We start from the raw sequence: 26,107 nt of genomic DNA, 5'->3' as shown, positions 1-26,107 counted from the left end.
CCTAGGGAGATTTTAAAGTCATTGGGAAGAAGTCCAGAAAAGAAATGAAGTGTTTAATAGGGCTATTTGTGTGCTGAGTGCTCTGCAGTTCTCATGTCTTTCCCCTCATCTCTTCCATTCTCCTGATCTGCACTTTAGGATTTATAAACCATTTCAAGTGTATGTTTTGAACCTGAAAGGTTGCTCTTCTCTTCTCCTGAAGTATGTTCCCCTCTTTGCCATGCTGTGGCATGGCCTCTATTTCCAGCCTTGCAGCACCAAGTGGAATTGAGGGAGTGATGCTGGAAGCACCAGGATCCACGCAGCTCCTACAACAGCTCAGACACCACGCTGATGTCTTTCTGCAAGCAGACGAGGAGCTCTGCTCCTGACCCAGCAGCCTACAGCCCTGCTGGTGGGAACCACAGCAGGGCTGGGACCAGGGCCAGCCTCCCTGCTTCCTTTCCTCCCTTTTGCTGAATGACCACAGCTGTCCCCATGGGTCTCCTTGCAGCCTTGCCATGGTTGATGGAGAAAGATCTTTCCTTCCTTTATCTCTTCTCATCCAGAACAACTTTCTATTGTTTTCCTGCTTCGCTGGTTCTTACATTCCAGATTTCAGCCACATGCGTGTTTCATCCCTTGTGCTCTCTTGAAGCTGAAGCCATGAATTATAATAATCTCACAAAGTGTGTTTTTATTGCAGTTGGTTGCATGATCACATATATGAGAAGGAGCAAATCTGCATTTTGACGTTGAGAGTTGCCCTGTCTGCTTTGCATATGGTGAATCCACTGAAGGATGAGCACAACCCTGACTGGAAGAGGGGTTGCATCCAACCCCTGGCTTGCAATGATGATGTTTCCTGCCACTCAGCTCTTCTAGCTCTCCTAAGAGAGCCCAGCCCTGTCTGTGGTCAGGTCCCTGCTTGTTTCATGCATTGTTCAAATTGTTCAGCAAGTTCCTACCAAGGATAACAGCTCAGCCACAAATAGGTTACGTGGATGTTTTGGGCATGACTGAAATGTCTCCTCCTACTTGGCTTTGGGGGAAAATAAACCTGATTTATGTCCGGATGCTGGCAAAGGTACCTGAAGCATCTTGGTACACCAATTGATTCAACAAGTTCAGTTTGCTGTCAGTGTTCTGCCCATGGTATAGTCGTTCTTTTTATTTCAGAGGGAGAAAACAAGACAGTAAATTCAGCAACATTTCTGCTCGTGAGGTGAAGTAAGGAGCTGTTTTTTCCCTTCTAAGCTTCTCTTTTTTGTTGTTTTTTTTTAAAGGGTGTTTCAAAAGAAATGCTTACAAATCCCATCACCTTTTGTTTAGAGGTTGGTGTGGGAAATACAAAGCCAATTTGGAGGTTGCTGCCTGGTTGTGCTGTAAGTTACGCTGTAGCTGGCATCAATTTAAAAGCCTTGTTGTAGCATTATGGCTTTTACAGGACCTAAGTAGACATCAGATATATTTATAGCTGAGCACACTTTGTAAATCTGAAGTTCTGTCCTTTGCTTTTTCTGGACTAGGCAAGAAATCAATACAGTAGTTCCTTTGGTTCATTTTTCAGCAAATATGACAGTATATAAACTGATATAAATCAGCAGTTTGTGTACTTCATATTCTACTTACAGCTAATTTGGATTAGGCTAAGATTTAAGATTAATCTTAATGTAATGTAAGGAGTTACTGTTTGAGGAAACAGCAACGAGTATCCTGTCTGTGAATATACTGTGGTCTACAGTACACTTATAAAATATTTCCTTTATACCACTTTAACTGATGGATTTTCCAACCCTTATATTCAGAGATAATTTTCTAGTCTGACTCTGTGAATACCTGGATAGTTAAGAGTTTGGGAGAGAAATGAAAGTGTTTTAGTTTCAGGTAAAAACCATCATCCTTAAGTAATGCAAATGAGTTTTGCCAAACTTGTTGCAAGTTGCCTCAGGCATTGGAAGGTCCTCTTTGATTTTTGTTAGGTAAATAATTAACCCTCCAAGATGTGTGTAGGGGTATAAAATATACATGAAAAATCACATTGCAAGCCAAAGTTTTAACAAGAGTTTCATATTGTTTTACCATTCCAATCCATCACTGTCCCATAGGGTATATTTTCTTCAACTGAGCTAATAAATTGCTCCAATGAAGCTAGTAAATGACTCCTCTGAAATACGGTCTGTGTTGTGTGGAGCAGGGCGAAGACACCCTACTGATAGGACAAGGGGGAATGGTTTTAAACTGAGATGGGGGAGGTTTAGGTCAGATACTAGGAGGAAGTTTTTCACCCAGAGGGTGGTGATGCACTGGCACAGGTTGCCCAAGGAGGCTGTGGATGCCCCATCCCTGCAGGCATTCAAGGCCAGGCTGGATGTGGCTCTGGGCAGCCTGGGCTGCTGGTTGGTGACCCTGCACACAGCAGGGGGTTGGAACTGGATGAGCACTGTGGGCCTTTGCAACCCAGGCTGTTCTATGATCTGATTCTATGATTCAGTGACACCCAATGAGCTGAGCTCTTCCATTCTTACAGCAACATCTGATCTCCCAGGATCACATAGGGAAGTAACTGAGATTTCCTCTACAGCTTGGGGTTAAAGTTCTTGGTGCTTTCCAGCACTATGCACTGTGATGGTGATGCAAAGCAGCCCCAAACTTGGCTTAGTTTTGAGATGTTAGGTGTGTGTATTACTTCGCATCAGTGGCCAGAGCATACCATGAATCTGGCCCACTCAGTGGGCTCTTATGAAGATGAGGGTGTAGAGCTGCTAAATCCACAAGAAAGCTTTCACTGCTCTAAGCAAAATTCAGCACAAAGTAAATAATGATCATCATGATATGGTGCTTCCTGAGCTTTTTGAAGCACAACATGGGATACAAACAGCAGCCCGGGGCTTGGAAGCTCCTGTGGAGTCAAGTATTGAAAACTCACTGAAATCTGGGCATGTGCCCTGCAATTAAGTGCAACTCCAGTCACACGTGAAACGCGAGTCAGTTATTTTTTGTCTCTATCGAGAGTTCACTAAAGCTTTACTTAAATAAGTGAGATGAAAAGAGGGAAGGCTACATATGTGTTTTCAGTGCTCAAGCAATGTATTGTGTCCAGTGTAGATGTGGGAATGGAGCCCTTATGCACCGTCCCGTTGAGTATTTGCAACAGTTTATTTAAGTCTCAAGAAATCAGTTGCATAATTTTATTTATTGAGGTTTCTTATAAAGAGCAGTTTTCCTTCCTGAGAAATAGCTTTTCATTACGGAAGGTCTGAGTAGATGCCGTCATGTTTTCACAATGTATTACTTCTCAGGGAAAACATTTTATGAGGACTTTTAGTCTGTGACAAATGTTGAATGGGGATTCTAAAAGAGTTGTGTTTGTTTGTTGAAGCGTGCTTAATTTAAGCTTAACCATTGGCTACAACTTCTTCATTACCATTCCCAGTAATGGACTTGAATATATTAACATTCATTTCTACATCCCAAAGACGATTTTCAGAGAAAAAATGAGCATTGCATTAAATACCCTATTTTCCACAGGAAGAAAAAGTTATAGTCAATTTAACATGCAAGCTCCTTGTTCCCAGTCATTGTGGAGACTGAGGCAAAAAGAAAACACTTTATTTGACATACCTCTCAAATAACTTGCCATTTCTGCTTTGTTTCTTTCCACGAATAACCTGAAATCACCTTAATTTTTTAATTCAATTAGTAGTCAGCTAATTGCCTCTGCAGAAGAGCAGCTAATGAATGTAAAGGAGAAGGTTTTGAAGCCTCTTGTGGGAAAGTTCAAGTATTTCTGATGAGCTCTGAAGTGTGGAGCTCGTGCCCCCCTTCCTCCAGAAACCTTGGAAACCAATCTGTAGTCATTGCCAAACCAGTGTGCGTGTATACGGAGCACATGGGACCACTGCAAGGGGTCTTAGAGAGTTTCTCTGTTAAACGTGTGCTGATGCCCACACCACGTGTCAGGTGCTGAGATTAAAGGATGATGTTGCAGGTTGGAGCTGCCTCATGCAGGGGACTGGCTTTTCCTATGGAGAAATGAAAGTCTGTAGCTCATGTGAATTGACATTACTTCTATGGTTTGTAATGGCAGTCTTGATTTACCCCTTCTGAATGAGCTTGGACACAGAGGTAGTCCTTGACTCATGCATAGGGTGAGCTGGGGAAGGAAGCCATAAAGCACAGCAACACATGGGGCTTGGATTCACCAGGTGTGGTACCATCACAGAATTTCAGTGTTTCCAACACTAATTTCTGGGGTGTATATGAACCCAGCTAAAACACATCCCTTTTTGGGGAGTGTGCTTAATTAAGGGTAATGAGACCGTAATGTACTTCGTAGGAGTTATGCTCTTGGAATTCTCTATTTGGAAGTCATTCATTTTTGCCACATAGGAGATTTTCTGTCTTCCAGATCAGCAGTATTTTCTAACAAGATCTAGAAAATATTTAAGTATAGGGAAAGTGGAACTTTTGGGTAGGCTCACTGGGACTCTGGTCAGTGTGACTGGGATAGAAGAACGATGTTTTATTTCTACTTCTATTATTGATTCAATCTCACCATGAGCTCTAAGCATCTTGTTTTCTTGACTTGTAAGATACAGGCCTTCTACTTCTCAGGGTGCTTTGAGTTATGGCAGGGAAAAGTGAGGATTCTGTTTGAAGCTGCATGGAGGAGCAGTCACACACATCAATAAAGAGATGTAGCTCCTGTGTGAAGCCATCTGTATGCACATAAGGCTATACCAAAGCCAGCAGGGAGGGCTGGGGAGGTGGATTTGCTTCAGAACTACATTATTCGCACACATTTCACAGCGTGTTTCATTGTCTTTGTTTATTTTCTTACCTGGGGTTACAGATACCAAGAAAACTGAGTTAAGTGTTCTCACTTGTAAGGGGCAGAATTCTGTAAGGGTTCAATAAAAGAAGCTTGGAAAGTCATCAGCCTTTGAAAGAGAGTTTCAGCCCTTTGAGTCACCTGCAAAAGCAAGTTTGGAGGTTCAGACAAGGGAACCCAGTGCTGGGAGGCAAACACTGTTCAGGTGCTGAGAAGAGTATGGACTGAAGTGCTGTGACTTCTTTAATTGCCTTTTTCCTTGTGTTTGGGTTTTGGTTTAGTGCCTATAAGAGGAGTTGGGTCAGACAGCTGCTGGTGCAGGTTCTCACCATCACGCTGGCAAAGGCAGTGTGAGCCTGAGCCAGATCAGTTCACGCAACTCACCTAATACAAGTTAATTTCTAAGCCATGCTGTAATATCTGCGATGCACATCTGGTAATGACAAACGGTTCTAGCTCACTGGACAAGCAAAATAACTGTCTGCTGTGTTTTCCTCTGAGGCAGCTTTTATGGACGAGGCATCAGTTTTATATAATTAATGTTTCACAGAGTTTTAGAGCAGCATGCTTGTAATTTGCTGAGGACACAATCTTGCCCAGGCACAGGGACAGCTTGTGCCTGTTGTCTGTCACAGTAACAAAGAGTCATGGTTTGTGTTAATTTTTATACATCTGAAGAAGAACTGTTCTAAGCATGGCTTAGAGTCCGTTCTCTTTAAAGGCAGCACACAACAACCTATAGATGTTTAAGTTTTGCCTAAATCTTACAGAAGCTGCAATGTGAATTAGACGCCAGTCAGTCCACAAGTGATAAATTAAAGGTATTAATATCAGACAGAATAGAAGAGCTTCCAGTTTCCCTTTGCTGACAAGAATTTATTGGAAGAGGAAGGCTTTCCATCTCAGTTGAAAGATAAGATTCTATAAAAATCCCCAGATGGAATGAGGATGGTATTAGGACATAAGCCTTGCTCCTTCATCACCAGTCTCTCACCCATGCAGGTGCTGGGAGCCGTCCAGATCTTCTCTTGGTCCCAACAACATCAATCATCAGCTGTTCCTAGCCTAGTCCTTCATATTATTTACTAACACTGCTGGTAAATCTGAATCAGCAGATGCTGCCCAATTCACAAATGAATTATAAGTGCTGTTCACAATGCAGTCTTGCCTAAATAATAACACGGTTCCACCAATAGTTTTGTAGTGCTTTAAATCAAATGCCACAAGGTTTGGGGACTGGGCTTATGAAGATGAGTATCAGTTCCATATTCTGTGTATCAGCAGCTAATTCTGGCCCAAAGGAACTCGCAGGAATAAATATCAGGAGAAAATCTGTAGCTCTGAGATATAAAACTTGGCATAAAAATCAGTGCATCTGATGCATGAAGGGAAACAGGAAGCTATCTGAATTCAAGCGCAACTCCAGGCTTCAGACAAAGGCTAGAGTTTCTCATCTTCTTTGTGCTGCTTCTTGTGGGTACAAAGCATTGCATTTTAAGTACATGGTTTCAGACTAAGAGAGGGGAGGTTTAGACTAGATATAAGGAAAAAGCTTTTTAAAATAAGTGTAGTGAAGCACTGCATGGGCTGCTCAGAGATGTGGCGGTGCCCATCTGAGCACTGATGGAGCTGTCGGTGTCCCTGTGTATTGCAGGGGATGGAATGGGGGTCTTTAGAGATCCCTTCCATCTCAAAGGCTCATTTGATGCTATGAAATACTGATGCATACAAGACTTCAGTCTAACTAAGAGCAGACTTGAGGCCGCTGCCTTTCTCTGCCCATGCAAAACTATTTCTGATCAAAAAGGTATGCTCATTTCTGGCTAATTTTAAGCCATGTTTACCCAACTGCTTGTGTGGAAACAAAACTCAGCCGATTTCAAAGACAAAAGAAATGTGTTACTGTTTCCGAAAAGAAGCCTGGTGCTTTCTGTTCTGAAAGAATGTCCTATTAAAAGAAGCAGCCTCTGCATTGTTATTGAAGGGGATCGAGAGAAGGGTTTACAAGAGGTTGAAGTTCATATGCAGTTTCCTTTCCACCTATCAGGCAACTACAGAATCCATTATTATTCCACCTCTCTATTTTAATGGCGTTAAAGCAAATTATTAGTCTAAGCTGATAATTACAGAATAATGCACATAATAAAAATGCGTTCTTAAATATTTGCACAACACAGTACTCGACTCCATCAGCATCTTGGGGTGTGCACAGAAATGAGAACACATTGATTTAATATTCACAGATGTCTGAGGGCAAGATTTTACACACAGCAGGAGAAGATGAGAAGTATTTCACATGCAGCTGACAATTCATTTAACTCCCAGGAATGACATATTTAGCCAGGTCAATGTCCCCACTGCTGTCAGCCCTCTTCAGTGCAAACCAGGCTGCTGTGTTTCTTCTCAATGAGGAAAGCAAGCACGCTTATGGGAAAATGACAGCATAGCTATTGAATGGTTTGTCTCTGTGATCTCCACTGGCCAGGCCCAGGTGGTGTTGAAAGGATGCTTTCCTTGGATGATGCACTTCAGATGGTCTTGGACTGCCCAGATGATGCACACACATCTGCAGTTGGGCCCACATGGCTCCGTGAAGCTCAGCCTCTGTACTGGATTCACATTGCCTGGAACTGAGGGAGAAATAGGAGAACAGGGATGAGAGGGGAAACCCTTCCATCTGCATCCATCCGGCTGAATGGTGTGGTGGGAGGCTCTGTTATCTTCCACACATCTCCACTGTTTTGCTGCAGGCTGAGAGGCATTTATTTTTATTATCTGAGGTAAACATATTGGAAGGAAAAAGAGAAAGGTTGCCAATGTTTGTTTAGCCTTACAGACTGATATCCTGCTACTATTGCTCAGGGATTTGCATGATGTGCCAAGACTTGATGAGGATGATGTTTCAAGATCAACTCAGAGAGTGGGTGGATCCTGCCCCAAGACATATTTGATTCTTCCTTGAACTACAATTTACTTTTTGATGAGTCTCCTTGCGTCGCTCGTAAATTCTGTGCTCAGAGAACAAGGTTAAAATCAATGTTGTGAGGACCAGGGATGTGCCTGGGCAATCACTGTAGTAGCAGTGACATTTCTGGGGCAGCTTTGGAGCAGATTGTATCAGAGCAATAATGAGCTTCCTATGACTTATGGTAAAGTATTTAATGTGAGTGTAACGTGTAAGGCAGTTATGAGTGACAGCCCTCTGTTATCACAAGCTGCAAAAGTATGTGTTGTCAAACTTGAGATAGCCAGTGTGCTGGATTTGTCAAGCAGATGTCATCAGATACCACTGGTGCAAAAAAAATGTTCCCATCCTTTCACCACATCTGTGATGAGTTAATGCCATGTGGTATTTGCATCACATGTCCAGTCACAGCATAGCTCTGCTGGGCTCAACCCACAGCTCAGCAGTTCGTTTTTTGAGGATCATTCAATCATCCTAAATATTCACTGAGGAGCCACCACAACCCCACCTACGTGGGTGAGCTCTGCAGCTGCACAGCTTTCACGTGGCAATGGAAGGGAGCAATACCTCATGGCACTGGGGAGCACAGCTCTCAGACACAGGGCTTTGTTTTTGGGTGCAGCGCAGATGCTGTGCTGAGGCACCTTTGCTGCACTTGACATGCATGGAAAAGTGATGGGAAAGTGAGAACCCACCCTGATAGAAACAATAGTTCTAGCGTGATTGTAAGTGATTGCTTTAAAAGCTGTGTGCAATTAGTCTTTCCTTCCCTGGCAATTCCCCAGAGGTTAATTAGTGCAATACTTCTGGTTAATCTTGTGACAGGGAGGAAATTTGGAAGAGAAAACCAATAGTGACTTCGAATTCATGGGTTCTTAGAAACAAGTAAGGAAAATAAGTATGTTAAAAACAAAGTGTGCTTTCCTCATTCTGCTCTTTTCCTGAGTTGGAAAGTAACCTTTGAGAAGTGCTGAATGAGACAACAAATCTTGGAAACAGTTTGACAAAAAATATCATGTTGAAACTCCAAAAAAGGCCACCTACAGGATATCTATGCTAAAGCATTTACATGGGAGGAGTACATAGGCTGACTCAAGAGGTATTTTTCACTGTTCCAGGGCTGATATATAAGGAAAACGCAGCACAGTGAAGTATCTCCCAGCTAGCATCTAAGGAAAGCCAGACAAAAATAAATGGTATGTAGATAAATATGGAGATGTTAACTACAGGAGTCTGTTATTGGGCCTTGGTAGCTGTTGGTTACAACAGAGATGATCATAGTGTAGACCCAATGTTTTAGCGCTGTGCTGTTTCAGCCCAAGTGCTGAAATTGCCAAGTATTTTTAGAAGGTATCGTGCACCACAAGTGGCCCATTAGAAGTAAAGCGTTTGCAATAATGCCAGCTAAGGGAGCCTGACCTGAGCCCCTCCTTAGAGAGGCAAGTTACCAGATCCTTATCCAGGGGTTGTTTATGGGGAATGCCCTGGCCAAAATAAGAGCAACGAGTTGTGATTGCATGATGCCCTTGTCACCATGCGTTCTGCTCATTCCATTTCCAAAATGGGCTGTTAGCAATTTCTGAGGCCTACGGCTATTAGGAGGGAATGCTTTTGGTCACTTTTGATTCTGGGGCCATATGCTTTGTTTGCTGTGATTCTTTCTGTACAGGGCTCAGAAAAAAAAGACCCTATAAAATATATAGAAATGATCCTCAAAGCTTTTCAGATTGTTAAGAGTTAATACTGAAATGTAACATCTTAGACTTAAGGAGAAGTGGATCTTTTCCTTCCAGAGAGTCTTTCTTGATCTCTATCCCCATACACAATTGGTAGGGAGATGCAAACACCAAAATTCACACCCTTTTTGTAATAGATTATGGACGTAATAATGACCAGACCACTGCAAAGATAAAATTATGTGATTAGAATGTTTAGATACAACTTGCTTTAATGAAATCTATTAGCTTGCTGAGATCCAACCATAGAGAGCCAGAGATGGTTACAGGGGATGTTGTGAATTAAAATCAGCAATTGTCTTGAAAATGTAGGAAACATTCTTTAGGGTTCCAGAGAAGCAAGGAAAACCTTATTACTTCCAGCAGTTCCCAAAAGCTTTTCAGGTCATCACCAGAGATGCAAGACGTTTTAAACAGTTCAGCATGGTTCCTCTCTGAAGCTAGACTTGATGATCCTTACGGGTCCTTTCCAACATGGGATATTCTATGATTCTGTGGTTGTGTGGCTCACAGTCAGAATGCCAAGTGACAGAGAAACATCATCAGCCTGAAGATTACAGCTGGAAGCTCTTCCCCCACTGTTCCAAAAACTATAGAGGGAACACCAGAGTGCTTTAATCTATGAGACAGACAAGGGGGAATATTGGAAGAATTTGTTTATCTCCATTGGTGATTGTTGCCCTTGGAGATTCCATCAGAGGAGGCAATTTCAGACCGGAGGATTATGAATAGCATGTGGAACCATAACACTGGGTTATGTTATTTAATTACAGAGCCGTAACAATACCCAGTGCTCCAGCAACCTTCAATCGTCTTAGTTCAGTAACCTTTAAGATATGTTATTCTTTGCCTTATCATTGAGTCGTAACATCATCAAGGTGGTTATCTCTAAAAGGCTTAAATTTCCAATCTATTAAAGTAATTTTAGCAATCTATTATTTCTAGGCCATTGAGAAAAGGTTAAAATGAAAATTACACTGGAGGGAATAAGTTCTGATCCAAGTGCAGGCTGAAAACATTTCAGTTGCAGAGAGAAGGAAGGTTTCAGGGGAAGAAGCACTTATCAAGGGAAATGAAATGGCTGATAACTATTGATTAAAGCAGCTTGAGTAAGGCAATGTGAAAGGACTTTTTCACCACTAATGTAAGAGAGAATTTGCAGTGCATGATTTAGAAGGCTTCTACCTCAGAGGTGCTTTTGAACAACTGAGTTAGACTTTAGCACTATATTACAGGAAAGAAAAAATTCATTTTCAGGAGTAGACAGCAAGACCAGCATCCACCTCTGCACAGCCACTCATCCATTTTAAATAAAGCTGTGTGGTGCAGGAGAAGCTATAAATAATGATGTCTGAGAGCAGGAAACAGGAGTGAACCCAGAGACTCTTTGACATTGAGACCTTGTGTTTCCCAGCTGGACAAATAGTCTTTACCACTTAAACCTATGATGGGCAGAAGTGGCGATGCTGTACCTTAGCCAAGTAGAATGCCATTAGGTCATGGCTTAATGCCTATTCAGTGTATATATATGACAGCACTGGCATTTTGGTCACTGCCTGTGGCTGTGGTGTCTTCTCCTGCCTCATAGCCCACGGCCAGCATTGCTGCTGGGCTTTGAAGGGAGCCAAGTGCATCCAGCACTCAGCCATGCTTTAGGGAACAAAAACCATTTGTTCCTATATGCAGAAACAGCAGCAGCAGCAAAACCTTGGAGAAAACCTGGCTCTTAATGCTAACTATGTTTATTTTTTAGTACAACAGCAGCAGTTGATTTTATTAATTTTTTATTGCACTGTTGGGAAATTTAATAGTCCTATAAAATCTCATTTTAAACCCCTGTAATTGTCTTATCTCTTCAAATAAATTCATACTCTGGGAATTTTAAAAATAGAGGCTATCAACTGGATAAGCCCATTACTATGAATAATTTTCCTCTTAAACAAATACCGAGTCCTGACACAATAGACAATAGCCCTTCAATATCACCACTAAAAGGGGTGTTTTGTTCATTGACCCCCGTCTGCTGAGGGCTCCTTTTGAGCTGCCATGTGTGCAGAGTAAATTACGGAGCACCAAGGATTCTTGTTCAATGTGTGATTGCACAGGCTGTTGTTTGAAAACAAATAATTCAGTCATTTAATGTATTTTTACATAGTAAAACTGTGTAGCCTCTGGTACAGACGAATGGCATGTTCAGAAAAAGGAATGACCCACTTGGGGCCACTGGAGGTAAGTCTCCAGGAGGTGCTGGTATGGCAGGTTTTACAGGAGGACAGAGATTTTTAAGATGCAGACTCACATTTTAAGCAGAGGAAAGTGGATACTTTCCATCAGCCCAGGACCAGGGACTCAACAAACCCATGTTTTGTGCTGTCCCGCTGCTCACCCCATAAGCCTCATTCAACTTTACCTTGGTGTGGAGCCCAGTGCCCAGCATGCCCCCAGCCCGTTACCATAGTTCAGGCAGGGCTTACCCTGAGCACTCTACAGCTGGAACTTGTCCTGCACATCACCAGGGTTTTTCTTGTAGATCATGCTCCCATTAAATTATTCTTGCTTCTGATATTGCTTTTCACAGCTGCATTTTTTGTTTTGTTTTTGTTGTTTTGGAGACGAAAAGACTTTTGAGGCAGTGACTATAATGGGGTTTTGCCTTCAGGAACCATCTCTACCCCTGACAGAAGCTGTAAGGTGTTTTATGCTTGCCTGCAAAAGGAAGAATGTTGAAAGAACAGCAGATCTGGAGGGATGTTTCTGTCTTTCTTCACCTAATCACATTGCTTGCCTTGCTGTGCTTGCAGGCAGGGACTGCAAGGATGCAGAGCACACAGGTAACACGTTGTGCTTTGAAAGAGAACATCCCAGGCTCTCCCAAAGCCAGGTGCTCTTCTGAAGCCCTTGCAAAATACCTTCACTGCATATATCCCAAATCTGCACCAGAAGGCAATGCAATTTTTTGTTTCCTAATTGTGTGAATGGAAGGGATGCCACACACTGTCCTCCTTCCTCTCTGTGTGCTGAAAACCCAATGGCAGACACACGCCACACATTTTATTTTCAGAATGAAAGCTGCCATCTGCAGCATATCTCCCTGTTTATGTCTGCTGCATCTCCCCAGACTGAAAGCTGTTGCGTGTGTCAAAGCAGAGTGTCTCCAGTTGATGAACTTTTTTTTTACAGGGATGACTCACACCATAACGCATTGAGAAAGCCATTTCCAACCACAGGGCTATTTCTGAAAGAGTGCTTGGCACCGGTGTGGGAATCTTGGCTACAAGTGGTTGGTTGTAGTCGCACACGCAATACCCAAAGGCAGACATCCTGATGAATTTTTGACAGAGCAGGATGGGAGGTAATTAATCCAGCAGCTCAAGGAGGACTCCATACCTCTCTTCCAGATAACTGAACTTTAATTTATTTAAATTTAATGGAAAACCATATGAAGAGGAACAGAAAGCTAATTTAAAGCAGTGCTCAAAGCAATCAATATGTTAACAGATTCCTTCAACTTTTCACACTTGGTTGCTGAAAAATGTTTAAAATGTGTGTTCTTTGGTTTTTTTTAGTGGTATTATGAAAACACAGGGTTTCTGGCGGGTTGTATTCAAAACTCAAGAGCCCAAATGAGCCTCTGTTGTAGAAATGAAAATGTACTTTGAAAGCACAAATCTTACTAGAACTGAAAATGACAACTAAGCCATCTTGTATCAAAAAATACGCATCTCTGAAGTCTTCTAGAAAGACAGATATAAATCCCGAAAGGTTCAAATCACTCTTCTTCACAGGGCCTGGAATAAAAGTAATGATACTACGCTGATATATTGAAATTGGCCGCAGAGTACAGTAAGGAATGCTTAATTATTAATGGAGTACCTGTGGATTGCTGCAGGAGACTGTGAAATCACCAAGTATGCACATCAAGGACAAGAGACAAATTTTATCAGCTTTCATGTTTTCTTTATACATTTCGTCCACCTCAAGGTCAGTTCTTTCCACTCTGACTTTTGAAAACAGACTTTCAACAGATATCCAACAGCAGGATATCTACTAGTGTATATCGGCTCTTAGACATTGATCTTCTAAGATGCTGACGCTTAGATGTTGACTCTTCCATCCCAGGTTCAAATGCTAATGCTGTTTAGCTCGCAGCAGCTTACCCATTGACTTGATTTTATTATATATTAAACAAAATATAGGCAATATCTTAGAAAATGATAAATATTCTAATTATACTTTCATAAAGATGTAATGGTTTAGTAATGTCAACGAGCTGTCAGCATTGTTTGCCATTTACATCATGTTTGACAAGTACAGGCTGAAGAAGAGAGGAAGCCTACAATTTCCTCAATTTTATTAGCCTGAGATTTTTAATGAGGCTGGAAGCTGAAAAGGGCAGATACTCCCCGCAATGAACTTTCAGCAACCCTTACAAAGTCTTCTGGAAATTCTATAAATAGTCTTCAGTTGAACCTCACTGAGGGCAGGTCCAACTTCTCTGTGGCTTTTTTCAAACAAATTATTCTAAACAGCATTTTGGACGTTATTATTATTATTTTTTTTTTTGCAAGTAAATGATCCTTGCAGCCTTTTTCATTATCTCAGGCCTGGAATTCATTTCAGATTTGGCAAGTCCTCTCCTCAAATTCATGAGTGTGGTGGTAGAGCTCCACGGACAGCTCCAAAGGAAAATGAGTAAATAATGTCTACAGTGGCTTTTTACTTTTATTTTACTTAACTTCATTTATTTATTTAAGTTGTTAATATAATATCACGTTTCTTCTATTCCTTTGCATCTTTTCCGTCTGGATTTGTTCTGTGCTGAAATAGTCTCAACTATAGAGCAACAGAGAATTAAAATCTGGAGGTCCTGCAAATGCTGTGTGTTTCTTGTAAAATCAAGATAATAGTAAATCCTCTTGATACCAAATGAAAATTAAAGTCTTTTGAATAAAACGCATCATAAAATTGCTATAATTAAAATGTTTGTCTTCCATTGGGTAGTCTGCTGGAAGCAATTTCACCTATGGTGGAGTACAGAGGAGCTGGAAATTATCCTTTCTGTGACTTCTTAAGGCCTTATGAGAAAATCCATTGTGATCAGTACAGAAAGACTTAAAGCCAGCATCCCACAGAGAATGAAGCCCATGTCAGTGTCCCAGGATGCCCACAATAGCTGAGCACTTGTGGTTTGATGCCCATTTGATAAACAACACTCAAAGTGCCGTTCAGTCTCTGATGAGCTGGCAGAAAGTATGCAAAACCCCTTCCCACCATAAAGTCCTGGTGGTCTTTCAGATAAGGAGTGATAGGTCAGCAAAATGGAATTAATTAATAGCATAAATATGATGCAACCAGAATTCATTTAGAACAAACCAATAGATCTTCTTTCAGCCCCTCACAAGGGAAACTACCATTCAAAGACTCTACTTTCTAACTTGAGGATTCCTTCTGTTCTGTTTCCAACTCCCATTCATTCATCTGCTGAGATCCATCCTTCTTTTATGAAAGATTAAAAGATTCCTTCTTTTATGGAATTTTGATGGCTTTATGTAATTAATGTTGCGACTAGCTTAAAGTATGAAATGGGGAACTAAAGAAGAGGGTGGGCAACAAGGAGATCTTGAACAACAGGCATGGGATGTCAAGGCCTTGCTCATGGGGTAAATTGTTATTTGTATTGTTGACAGTAGTGCAGTGGTTTCTGTTATTCAACCCTCAATTAGAGGCCTATATTCTAACAGTGACTTGTCTGGTAATCTAAGAAACCCATGTTTAGAAATTATTTCACAGCAGGAACATCATTTGGGATTGTCACTCAAGTGTTTTGAAGTACTGTAGGTTTTCTGCCCATTATTTCTAAGCCTCCTCTCAGCTTGGCTGTATAAGTGTGCCATTGGCAGCGGTACTTGACATGAAGGAAGTGCCATGGGAGAGAAGATGTGGAACGCTCAGGTTTTCCTAACCTCCCCTGGAAGCTTCATTCTTCCTGTAAAAGGTTTCTGATTCAGGCTCTTAAAAACCAATGGTGAATATTATTAAAGTGGTGGAGATATAATACTTTCTCCCATAAGTGGACAACCATTCTGTAGCAACTGGCTACATTTACACAATTAAAACAAGCAACTCATTAATGACTCCCTTCACCCTTTACAATCAGGCACCACCCGTCATTGATAAAGGAAGTTGGCTTTCCAACCGATTTCACCCATTATTGCAGAGCACAATACCTGGAAATCCCAGCCCTATTTGATGCTCCATCTACCGCCTCACTTGGATTGCCTGCAAGGATCTGATCCTTCTCTCCTGTGGGACTTCCTTCTCATATTCTGAACCTCCATTCACACCTGGAACTCACCTCAATTTCTGCATTCCTTATGAAGCTGTTTGGAAATAATTCCTATTTCCAAATTTCCAAAAAGTAATTTCCTATTTCTGCTGTTCTTACAACAGCAATCCCTCCAGACTTTTCCAGTCTGTATGGAAAGATTGGTTGGTTCCCTCTGACTCACTGTTGTTGTTTTTGTGCATTTCTTCCTTGGCGTGGGTGTGTGTTGGATGTTACCTGGCACAGAGGCAGGGGAGGAATGGGAAGGGGTTGGGCAGTGGGTGCAAAGTTGGAGAAGAGTGAGACTCTGTAGATGGTATAGGAGCAATGTTCATCTCCAGAGCTCACTCTTCATCACTTCTGGACCTTTGTGGGGGAAAGGAGGTGGAAAATGCCTGTTCTCTCTGAGGCTGATATATTTTCAATCCTTTCTCCTTCAATTTTCTGGGAACAACCCAGCCAAACAGAGAATTTGTTCTCAAAACAGACAGCCAATGTGAAGCAATGCTCTCTTAACAAAGATGATAGTGTGATGGTTTCATCAGGAGATGAAGCTGGAGAACATGGAACCCCCCCTCCCACTTTAACAAAGAAAACTAATAATTCCTTTTGTCCTTCACTCTATCTGTAGCTCTTTTAACTGTGCTCCCTCAGTGCCACAGGCTCATAATATATTCCTTGTCACATCGTGGCTTGTGCTTGTTTTGTGAACAGGGAGCAAATCACAGAGACAGTGAGATCTGACCTGTGAGACCTGTGGGGGTGACACACAGAGGACAAAGAGCAGGGAATCAGAGCTGCTCTTTCAAAGTCCCTATGACCATGGCCATGGATGTGGCAGATCAGCCACATCATTCCTACACCCTTTTGATCTGAAGAATGTGCTAAAACGGGTTGACATGAGTACTCCTCCATCACTTGGTGCGGAGTGGTCGCTTCCAAAGCTCTGCCCATGAATGCAGCTTTTCCATTCCTCCTTGAAACACCGGAGTCCTTCGCAGCCCTCAGTCTCTGCACAAAGAGACCAGTTCTTGTAACACACAGCAAGAAATTCCTGTGGTGGTGTTTCAAAGTGCCAGCACATGTGGACTGCTCTCTGGGCACATATTTTTACTGTTTCCATTTCAACATGATTTAAGGCTGCGGGGAAAATAGCTACAAAGGGGCTAAAAACAAAACCCCAAACTCTCTGAGATGGCTGAGGTTGGGCAGCTTAATTTCATACTTAGCAATCATGATCTGCATCAAGATAATTAGGCTCAAACATGGTAAGAAAAGAGCCAGATGTTTTCCGACCTGTTCAGCAGAGATTCTGCCTTTGATTGTGGCAATTTACCACATGAAATAAAACTGTCCATAGTTGGAACTGGAGTTTAAATTCGAAGGAAGCTATCTCAGGAAGGAATAAATAGCTTGTGAACTCTAGCAAGATAAAAGGCACAGTTAAGTCAAAAATTAATGAGTTTTGCCCTTTGTAGAGCTTAAGCCTAGGCTGCAACAGAAAGGCCATGGGAGTATATGATAAACTATGACTGCACACAGAGATAAGAGCTTAAAAAAGTGTCCTTTTGATCTGCTTCCATGATAACAATAGTTGTGAAAAACAAAAGATGCGCATAGAACATCCAATAGAGCCAAAAGAATAAAAGGAACATGTATGGAGAAGCCATGATGCTTTCAGTTTTTGATTTTAGTTTTCCAAATTTATCTTTTTAATATTGGGGTGGAATGAAGTCAGTACAGCAGCAATGCTTTGATTGAAGTTCTCTGCCCACTTAATATCTTTTGTGGCCCTCAGCTCTCAGGATGCAACCAAAGAGATTGTTTGAGCATTGAAGAAGAAAAAAAAGATAATTATGACAGCAGAAGCTAATTAGGATTCTGGAGCATTAGAAAGACCCCACATACACAGACTATGAAAGGTCAAGTAACTAAGAGACAGTCCAATTAAATTTACTTTCCCCTTCAGCTTTCCAAGAAAACCTCCACAGCCACAGAACATTTCAGACTCAAAGGAAAATTGCATGGAAATATTAGATGCACTTTAGAGAAGGGGATTATTTGAGTGCTTTCTCAAGAGCACTGGAATACTGTTGTAAGCCAGACAGATCTTTGAATTGCAAGAATACAAATGGGTAGGAAAGCAGTACATGTAGCAATTATCTGGTTACCCATGCTTACATGGACATCTTACAAAAGCAAGGTTGCTCAGTCTGCTCTGTGGCTGACCCTTCACACTGCAGAGCTGCAATCTAATAACTTCCAGTACCTAATGTGAAACGTGTGGTCATGAATGGAACCTCTATGGACTGGCCAGGAAGAGGAATGACTATACTTTTGCCAAGAGGAATCTATGTCCTCATGTTGTGCCAGGGGAGATTCAGGTTGGACGTGAAGAAAAACAGCTTCTCCAAAAGGAAGCGGTGGAGTCACCAACTCTGGTGGTGTTCGAGGAAAGTTTAGATGTTGTACTGAGGGACGTGGTTTAGTGGATGCATCAGAATTGCCAGGTTACAGCCTGAACCTATCACTGAGCACCAGGTGAGTAGGCATGGCTAACCCAGGGAGCTCAGGTGCAAGCAATACACCTAAGTGACTGCATGAGGTGGAGCATGGATCCATTCCTCCTCACCCTCATTTAAGGGTCAGCAGCCAAGGGTGTATTGTTTGTTTGGATAGAGATTGTACTCTTCTTGAACTACTGCTGGCCATTGGAAGGGGTGAGTCAATTTTCCTTCCTTTTTACCTGTTGTTGGTCTGTGGGATTTGCATCCTGCTGGAAGGTTTAGTTATTGCTTTCTTTTTGCTGTACAGTAGGAAGCATTGGTGATAGGTGGATCATCTTGGAGGTCTTTTCCAACTTTGGTGAGTCTATGATGTACCATACTGGCTGGCTTGGTGAGCCAACCATGTTGTACACAGTACTTTCAGTGTTGGAGCTCATCCTTCAGCTATCAGGCACTGAGATTAGTGTCAGTGTGTGTGAGCTGTGGTGATTGCTTCCTAGTGGGATAATTGATGGGGGAAACACAATCCATTGCTTCATAGTAAAATTGTGTGTGATGATATGCATTCCTTTCTAATAATGCCTGTAAATCAGAGACAATTTGTACTCAGTATTATTGTTTCCTGATACAAAATCCTACTGAGTGGTTTCTACATAAGGTCAAAGTTACAGAAAAGGATTTTTGTAATGAACTATTGCCAAATAGCATAAATATTTCTTGCAGCTACAATTAACCTGGATAGGTCAGAATCCTCAAGCAATTGTTCCCAAACTGTTCCTATTCTCCAGCTTCCTTTTCATAAAGCATGCATAACAGATTTCTATGCACACACTAGCAAAGTCCATCTAAGGTCAATTCATTTCCTAAGTGAAATGGAGCACTGCTCCTACTGCAGCAGGATGTGGGTGGCGGACCCTATGGATCACTGCAGTTCCTGGATCAAAGGGAGCTAAGACAGTCTGATAGATGAGAATTGTCTTTTTCGTATATAGCTGAATGAAGCCATGCAAGTAGCACAAATTTGCTTTTCAAGGCTTGCGATTAAGCCTTTTAAAATGTGAATCATGGAACACGAAGTATCTGCGGAGGATTTTCTCTTCAGATCCTTGAAAAATAATCAGCTTTTTATGAAGCTGTATCATCTGCTGGCATGTGTGCTGTTCTCTGCTTTTGCAAGCTGAAGTTTCCTTTCTGTGTCTCTTAGACATTGAGGTCAATACTGCCTTTTCCCTGAGTCTGAGGGATGGAATTTGTTTTTTATGGTCCTTCTTTGTTGTTCTTCAAAGTGATATTTTCTCACATTATTTGGTTAGGGGTCCCAGCTTCCTGTGAGCTAGGAGGGGAACTGCCTTCATTAGTCATTTAGGATGTCTGAGTTTTGGAAATGGGCTTACGTATGGTCACACAGTGTGACAGAGGCAGACTTTGGATCACTTGATATTCAGACCTTTATGTTATTTATTTTAATACAGTCTTTCAAATGGCTTGAGAGCTTGTCTTTCTAACCATCTGTTTCCAAAAAGAATCCATATAAAATGTATACATTCATCTGTATAACTCTGGTAGCAAGTGCTTTCTAGCTTTCACTGGTCTTACAGGCCAAAAATAATTGGATGAATATGCTTCCCAGTTTGATGGGTATGAAAATACAGTCTCTGTATAATTCTTCTGTTTGGAAGAATGCATTTTAAAATGTTTCAATATTGGGCACAGGAGAATGTCATTTCTGATGGTCCAAATCTTTCGGTGGAATTCAATAAATGTGTATTTACTTCACACATGGCTGTACAGGAATCTTCTTAGTAAGACAACTGGGATGCAAGTTCTGACATTCAAAATTCTAGAGAACAAAGTCATCCTGAATGTACACCCCCGAGGCTTTCATAGGTGAGGAGGAAGGAAATGGGTTTAAGTTGAAGGAGGAAAGATTTAAGTTGGATATCAGGAGGAAGTTCCTCACAGCGAGAGTGGTGAGGTGCTGGCACAGCTGCCCAGAGAGGCTGTGGATGCCCCATCCATCCCCAGAGGTGTTCAAGGCCAGGTTGGATGGGGCCCTGGGCAGCTTGGTCTGGTATTACATGTAGAGGTTGTTGGTCCTGCATGCAGTGGGGGGTTGGAGGTTCATGATCCTTGAGGTCCCTTCCAACCCAAGCCATTCTATGATTTTATTTCATGATTCTATGAAACATAATGAGTTGCACTTGTAACATATACTGTGAGAACAACCTGTGTCTTGCTTAACTTCATTTACAAACACTCATTTATTTCTGTTTGTCTTGGGTTGAATGGATTGCATGCTCTCCTTAGGATGTTTCTGCCATCCTTTTCTCCCATAAAATAAGACAAACCACAACTTTCTTGTGACTGTTTGCTGTCTCAAGTAGGAAAGATATTTGTTCTTGCCTGGTACAGAAGAGCATAGGGGGGAAAGATGAAAGGCTGGAACTGGGACTGTTGGGCCTATTTTTCACTTTTCTTGCCATCCATACCCATGGGACAGTCACCATGTTGCAGCATGAGTGACATCTGAAGGATGGCACTACAGGTCACTTGTGGACAGGTCAGAAGCAGTTTTTCTGGCAGCTGGCTTATGCAATTGCACAGTCTCATGGTGATGAGGATTTGTCTGTGACGAAGGAAAGTAGATGCAAGAGAGGACTCGTCACAGGAAGCTCACACAGTCACCCAGGGGACCAGCAGCTACTGAGGGCTGTTATCATGAGAAATACAAAAAGCCCCACAAATCCAAACCAAAGCTCCTATGCTGCCTGAGTGCAGCGTGCTGCAATGTGCCCATCTGCTTTGGGAACAGCAATGCCCACATTTGCTCCTCTAGCAGTCACCACATGTCAGGCGCACAGGAGAGCAGAAACTGCACAGAGCAGCCTAACTCCTCTGCTCATTTGTGTCCTCTCCCCCTTTCTCTCTGCAAGTTTTCATTTTGCTCTTGCAATTGCTTTTTGCAGTATTTCATTTTAATTTTACAAGCGTTGATTTCTTCATTTTTTCCTTCTTCACTCTCAAGCGCGCATTAGCATTTAGCATCTCGGAACTTAATTCTCTCTGAATCTTCTTTCCCAGCCCAGATTTGACCTCCTCCTGCATGACTGAAGTTTACTCATAAAATATGCTATTCCTGGCCAGTTCCTTATTCAGGCAGCTGCTCTTCTCTTTCTGTCTGTTTCCCATGCAAAAAACAACAACAACAAAAAAAAAAGCCTCAGACTTTATTAAGACAGAAACCTTCACAGTTCTGCTTTTTACTTTCACGCTTATCAGCACCTTCTCCAGCAAAGGGAGAAACTCCAGATCCTCCCACCCTTATGGGATCACCCAGTTTATCCTGTATATGTTGTGATGAGATGCTGGAACAGAGTAACTGTGGGTGCCCCAACCTTGGAGGTGCGCAACCCTCTGGATGGGGCCTTGGGCAGCCTGAGCTCATGGGGAGCAACCAGCCCACAGCAGGACATGGATCTGGTTGGGCTTGAAGCTTCCTTCCAGCCTAAACCATTCTATGAGTCTATGGGTCTGAGTTTGTAATCTTTCTTATCTTTCAATTTGAGATTGAAAACAGTCTTCTATCTTGAGAAACATCAGTTCCTTAACTTCAAGAGAGGCATGGCTGAGATGCTGAAGGCTGTGGAAATGTTAGCTGAGCTCTGGCCCTGAACTGCACTCATTTTCCTTCCCAGTACCCTTTACCAAACTACTAGTGCCAAGATCTGTGTAAGCAGTGTGTTTTTTCAGCAAACATCTGCTAAACAGGTATTAAATATCCTTCTCAGCTAACAAAGAGTGCCATCAGCACCCGTCAAAGTAATGAGGTGGGAATGTGTTAAGGACATGGCACTGGGCTGCATAGTGTTATTTGCAGTTAATTGGCTAGTGGGAGCCCGGGCTCAGGTCTGTACCCCTACTTTTTATGTTGGTGCATGGAGAATTAAGCATTAATAGGGATAGGAATCATCAAGAAGCAGAACCAAAAGCCCCATGTACTGCTATGAAATTGTAAGTTTAAGTATAGCAGCTGCCAGCAGAGAGATAATTAGGTGCACTCCTGGCCTTATCTGTAAATCCAACTGTACAGCAGGCCATTAAAAGCCATCTCTCAGCAAAGAAGAGTGCCTGCCTCGTATTAAGCTGTTTAAACGGTGCACTATAATTATGCTTACAGATGTTTTAAGTGTAGGTAAGTAGAAAATGGCAGGCCTTTAATTATAGGCTTACTTGCTGTTGGAGTGCCCAGCTCTGCTCAAAGCCAGATCCTGCTGCTTGGGGTGGCCTTGGGTAGAAGCAGGAGATTGGTCCCTCCTGGCTTTTGGTTTTCCATAGCAAACGCAGTTTTCCATAGGCACATCCAACTCTTGGGGGCTTCCCTTGGCAAACACAGGAATGGATGCCCCTGGCACCAAAGGAAGTCTGAATGCCAGAGCTGCCCAAAGTGGATACCCTTCATTTTCTACCTTTGGGATCCAGCTGCTTCATGTGCAATGGGCAGCTAAATAGCATCTGAGTGGGTTCTCTTATTCTTCAGGTTGAATATCAGGACAAACATTCTCAGAAAGAGTAGTAATGCTTAGAATAGACCATGCAAGGAGATGTCAGGGTCTGCCTCCATGGAGGTGTTCAGGAACTGTGGAGATATTGTACTGAGGGATGTGGTCAGAGGGCATGGTGGGATGGGTTGAGTTTGGTCATCTTAATAATCTTTTCCATCCTCAATGAATCTCAAATTCCTGTTGTGAGCTTTTCCTTTCCTAGCTGCCAGATGAATCCAGCCTGCAGAAACAATGTGCACACCCCACTGCTGCTAATTACAGGGTACATGACATGATCATTTTTTGCTTGATTCCCCTGGGAAGCACCTTCTCCTTCTCCCTGTCACTGTTTTGGCTTCCTGTGCCCTCTTCCTGCATAGAGTGCTTCAGGGCAGTGTCCCTGTCTGTGCGTAAATGTGCAAAAACATTATGAGTTGAATTGAAATGCATTGACAGTAACAATTCCAGCGTGCTTATAAGCTGCTTAACCAGGAGCAGCGGCTCTATAAAAGGTGGCATCTCAAAATGCAAAGTGATGCACCTCTTACACATCCAGTTACAGCTCAGCAATCAAATAAGCTGCCATCCTTTAATTAAATTTTACTTCTGCTGGCCTGGCTGAGTGCTGCTGCTTGAGAATGGATTCTGTTTGCTGTGTTGTGTGGGAGCTTGGCCAGCTGCAGTGATGGGGTCGAACTGCAGTGCCAGCTGAGTGCTGAGTCCTATCCTGCTCATGCACCTCTCAGTAACTAACTGAGATCTTCTCTTTGCTATCTAACTGTTATCCAGTTATATAAGCCTATGGACTTAGCAATTAATGGCTTTATTAAGATTAAGCACCTTTTCATTACAGTGTTTGAAGACAGCAAATACCAGAAAGGAGAAGCAAGTAAAGCTGAGGATCCTGCTCACAGGGCAGCAGGTAAAGGTGCCACCAGAGGGTTTCACATCTATTAAGAAATTGTGAAGCAAATCCTTACACCAATAAAAGCTGTAACAGTTGCAGCTCAGCAATGTCCTCCTGCTCATAGCAATTCTATTAGAGGCAGGGGGGAAGCGTCTCAGCAATTCTCATATTTTCATACAAGAAAGCAAACTAATAAACAGGAAGGAGTCGCATGTGGAGAGACCACAGCAATGGAATGAAAAGGGAGAAAAGGTTAGAGGATGGTTAGCAAGCTTAAGTGTGAATGTTTCCAGACTGTCTTGGAAGAGGATGAAAGACGCTGATCTCCTCCAGGCTACTTTCAGAGTTCTTGGTTCATGGCTGAGAGGAGCATTATATAAAACATGCTGTCCTGCAACAGTTTTGCTGTTTCACCATTTCCTGACCTTGGAGAACAGAATAATAATTAGACTACATCCAGTGGCTGGACATGGTGATACCTACTGATAACTTGGAGCTTGTCCATGCTTAATGCTCACTGGCTATGCTAGCTTTTACCAGCAAATGCTTTTAGTGGCAGAGAGATGTCAGATGTGTAATAGTGGGCTCATTAGTGGAGCAGAGCTGCTGCCTCAGTACTTGAGGTTTTGCTAAGGAAAGCACACTCATACAGGACAGGATAAAACCCTATACCACTCCGCAGTGTGAACAGTCTTAGCAGGGCTCATGCCTCCGTTCCTCACATGCTCAGGAATAAAGTATTAGTGCCCAAGCACCTGAAGTTCAGGCCCTGTTTCCATTTATTTTCCTATTTGTGTTGCCAATTATTTCACTTCTTTCCAAAATCTTTTGTTTGGTATCGTCTAGACAGAAGCAAATAATTGAGAGGAAGGCCTTGGGGTGGTAAACGTGTTAAATCTGGGAAGAGTACAATCATGACCTTTTGCAACCCGTGTGATTGCTTGAAAAGGGTCCTAAAGTCACAAGTAATCAGCTGGGTCACGTCTTTCATTAATCAGACCATCTTTCTGCCTGGCTGCAGTGCCAGAATAAGGACAAGTTTCAGTTTCACAACTTCTGTTGTGAAACTTCCACATTGTGTCACCTCAGTCTACCACAAATGCTAATTTAAAGTGGTCAGCGGTGATGCATCTGCCCGCAGAGGATGGTGAGGAGCAAGGCTTAAATAGGAAGGTCACTGGTGAGACACAGGACTGCTTAGATAGATACAGGATTCAGGTCTGATGCTGGTTTTTATCCTCTTGCCCTAGTCTATTGTATATTGTAAGAGCCTTTTAATTCATATGGAGACATTACTTACAGCTTGCTTTAACCTGAAGCACGTTAACTCCTTTAACCAGACAATTTCAGTTCTTTCCTTGAACTACAGTTGACATCAGAAAATTATGCTCATGAATCATGGAAGCAATTGTGCAGTGGAGCCCTGTGTTCACTCTCCAGCTCCTCTAGAAAACAGAGACTACAATGGGAAATGAGTTCAAGAATAGCACCTATGAAATCCTCCTTCTTGGCTTTTGGGAAGTGATTCTTTGGGTTGACTTAGCACACAACAATGAGGCGGGGTTGCATGAGAAATCAAAGTAGTATGTGGGCACTTTAACTACCGTGCCTTTTAAGATTAAATCTTCTCTTGCAGGTACATGTTTCCTGTGGGTTATGACTATGAATAGCGCTCTCTCTCTCCCTTGCCTTTCTCTATCTCTTTCTGGTGTTGGTTTGTCTACCAGAATTTCTAAGTAAGTCAGGTGTTATATACCCGGCATTACAGTGAGCCATAAGTATTTGAATTCTTTTCATATAGCTGGACAACAGAGATTTGAAAAGTGTTATTATATGCCTACAGACTCTTCTATGCAGGAAGATGCAGTAATGCCAACTCTGCTCATTAAAATGTCTGTTTAGATTTGAGCTTAGCAATGAGAGTTCATATCAAGTGAGATGCAGAAATCAAAGCTCCAATGGAAACTTCAAAGCTGAGGCATCTCCTTACAGTTACCACCTCCTGTTGAACTTTTACCTGGAGTGGCAGAAACATTAAGGTTGGAAAGGCTGTTAAGATCATCAAGTCCAACCGCTGACCCATCACCACAAAACCATTAAACCATGTCATTCAATGGGTCATCTACCCTTTTCTTGGACACCTTCTTAGAAGGTGACCCCAACACCTCCCTGGGTGCCCTGTTCCAATACCTCACCATCACTTGCATGCAGGTTGGAGAAGCTGAAGTGAAGACTACAGCCAGGTGATGCAGTAGAGCCATTATATTTCCCATCATTTTGTAAAAAGTTAGTCTCTTTGTTTAAATAGTTTCC

The 26,107-nt window shown here is 42.3% G+C and overlaps 1 protein-coding gene across 1 annotated transcript in view; it reads left to right on the top strand.

The window, feature by feature from the left end:
- Nucleotides 1-26,107, top strand: part of CHST15 (carbohydrate sulfotransferase 15) — a 99,500-nt gene that overhangs the window by 12,219 nt on the left and 61,174 nt on the right. Inside the window, exon 2 of the mRNA XM_085555362.1 lies at nt 12,695-12,866. The gene's annotated coding sequence lies outside the window, so the exon portion shown is untranslated. The remainder of the gene's footprint in view (nt 1-12,694; nt 12,867-26,107) is intronic.

This window comes from Coturnix japonica, chromosome 8, assembly GCF_054131305.1.
Source record: "Coturnix japonica strain WE chromosome 8, WE-NBRP24, whole genome shotgun sequence".
Taxonomy (NCBI): Eukaryota; Metazoa; Chordata; class Aves; order Galliformes; family Phasianidae; genus Coturnix; species Coturnix japonica.
Note: the sequence above shows the minus strand (reverse complement) of the source record. Positions and strands in the feature narration are given on the sequence as shown.